The sequence below is a fragment of the Carlito syrichta genome, unplaced genomic scaffold (genome assembly GCF_000164805.1).
Source record: "Carlito syrichta isolate Samal-C Ts95f unplaced genomic scaffold, Tarsius_syrichta-2.0.1 Scaffold303482, whole genome shotgun sequence".
Classification (NCBI taxonomy): domain Eukaryota; kingdom Metazoa; phylum Chordata; class Mammalia; order Primates; family Tarsiidae; genus Carlito; species Carlito syrichta.
In genome coordinates this window covers 65241-68200 of record NW_007247578.1, presented here as the reverse complement: position 1 = coordinate 68200, position 2960 = coordinate 65241, and positions in this window count along the sequence as shown.

Sequence of the window (2960 nt, the reverse complement as noted above, 5' to 3'; positions counted from 1 at the left end):
TGAAATATGCAAAGAAACAAGAAAGTATGAGCCACATATCAGAAGAAAACACCAGTCAATACAAATTGTTCCTGAGGAAGTTCAGGAACAGTTGCTAAACAAAGACTTTAAATGTGTTATTTTAAGTATGTTCAAAAGGTAGAAGACACTGAAAGTATAAGCAATGAAAAAAGAAATTGATAAGTCAGACTCTATTAAAATTTAAAGCTTTTGCGCTATGAAAGACACCTTTGAGAGAATGAAAAGACAAACCACATACTGGAAAAAATTGCAAGATACATATCTAATAAAGAATTGATATCCAGAATATGCAAAACTCCTTAAAATTCAATAATAAGGATATAAGCTATCTAATTACAAAATGGACAAAAGACACAAGCAGACACCTTACCTAAGAAGATACGCAGGTGGCAAATAAGCCTGTGGAAAGATGTTCAATATCATATACCATTAGGAAATTGCAAAGTAAAGCAATAATAAAATACCTCTATATAATAGAATGGCAAAAATCCCAAATATCGACAACACCAAATACTGATGAGGATGTGGAGCACCAGGAATGTTGATTCAATTGCTAGTGGGAATGCAAAATGATACAGCCACTTGGGAAGACAGTTTGGCAATTTCTTGCAAATTGCAAAACTAAACATACTCATACCATACAATTCAACAATCATGCTCTTTCAACCCCAAAGGTGGTTGAAGACCTATCCATACAAAAACCTGCACACTAATGTTTATAGCAGCTTTATTCACAATTGCCAAAACTTGGAAGCAACCAAGAACAGGCGAACGAATTTTTTTAAAACTGAGGTACATGCAAACAATGGAATATTATCAAGTAATAAAAATAAATTAGCTATCAATGCATGAAAACCCATGAAGGAAATTTAAATGCATATTTCCAAGTGAAGGAAGCCAATCCAAAAAGACTACATGTTGTATGATTCCACATATATGACATTCTAGAAAAGGCAAAGCTATGGAAACTGTAAAAAGAGCAGTGGTTGCCAGAAGTTTAAAGGAAGAAAAGGCTAAATAAGTGTAAGTAAGTGCAGCAGAGGGGAATTTTATGGCAATTACACTATTCTGTGTGATACTGTAATGGTGACTGCATCATCAACACAAAGAGTAAACCCTAATATAATAGATGAACTGTAGTTAATAGTAATATATCAATATTATCTCATCAGTTGTAACAAATGAACTACACTAATACAAAATGTTAATAATAGAAGAAACTGGGGGAGGCTTGTGGAGTCATATATGTAACTTTTTATATTTTACACTCAATTTTTACACTAAAGCCATGCAAAATAATAAAGTTCATTGACTAAAACAAACAACAAAAACAAGAGCAAAATAGAAAAAAAAGTCTAGAAAACTGAAGAAAATTATGAGAATTATGTTTCACTAAATACAGATTATCAAAAAAGAGATAGAAACTATGAAAAAGAACCAAATAAATATTTTGGAGATGAAAAGTGTAATATATGAAATAAAAAATTTACTATAGGTGCTCAACATCATATTTGAGCAAGCAGAAGAAAGAATTAGCAAACTTGAATATAGATTAATTAAAATTACCCAGTCTAAGGGATAGAAAGAAGAAAAGAAAAAAGAACACAGGCTCAGAATCTTGTGGGACACCAGTAAATGTGCCAATACATGCATAATAGAGTCCCAGAAGGTAAGGAGAATAAGAAATGTACAGAAAGAATACTTAAAGAAACAATGACAAAAAATTTACCAAATTTAATGAAAAAGATTAATCAATACGTTGAATAAGCTCAAAATACTTCAATAGGATACCCTCAAAGTGATTAACATCTACAATAACAAAACTGCCAAAAATGAAAGACAAAGAGATTATTGAAAGCAGAGAAAAGTTATTCCTTATATATAAGGCATTTTCAATAAGATTAACAGCCAATTACTCATTAGAAATCATAGAGGCTAGAAAGGTGGGGTGACATCTTTAAAGTGCTGAAAGAAGAAAAAAAAATCTTTCAATCAAGATTCGTACATCCAGCAAAATTTAACTTTAAAAATAAAGAAAAATATTAAACATTCCCAGATAAATTAAATACCGCATGCTCTCACTTATAAGTAGGAGCTAAACAATGGGTACACATTAACTTAAAGATGGAAATCATAGACACTAGGGACTCCAAAAGGAGGGGGATGGGAGGGAGGTCAAGGGTTGAAAATTACCTGTTGGATACAATGTTCACTATTCTGTAATAGTGAACACCAGAAACCCAGTCCAACACCAGCATGCATATACCCATTTCATAAACATGCACTTGTATCCACTGCATTAAAAAAAAGGCCTGGCATGGTGACTCAAGCCTGTAATCCCAGCACTTTAGGAAGCTGAGTTAAGAAGATTGCCTGAGCCCATGGATTCGAGACCAGTCTGGACAACTTGACGAGACCTCATCTCTACAATAAACCAAAAAATTAACCAGGCATGGTAGCGCACACCTGTAGCTCCAACTACTTGGAAGGCTGAGGTGGAAGGATCACCTGAGCCCAGCAGGTCAATGCTGGGGTGGCCACGAGAGTGCAGCTGCACTCCAGCCTGGGCAATGGAGTGAGACTCCAACTCAAAAAAACATAAATAAATAAATAAATAAATTTAAAAACTGGAATCTGAAAGAAAAAATTAAGTGTACAAATTGGAAGAGAGTAATAAAAAAAGGAAATACCCTAAACATCTTTTCTTTGTCAAAGAAGAAAAAGTAAGATAAAAGATGGTTGATATTTATAAAATATATTTTAACTTCATAAAATTAAAATACCAATAATTTGAACATAAAAAAATGAAATAGAATTTATTCTCTGTTGTCAGAGTTCAAAATTATTAATACACTAGTAATATTATTAATAAAAAATTTCAGATCTTTAAAAAACCTCCTGACACTGAATCAAAAATAAATAGGGAGTCTAAATAAACC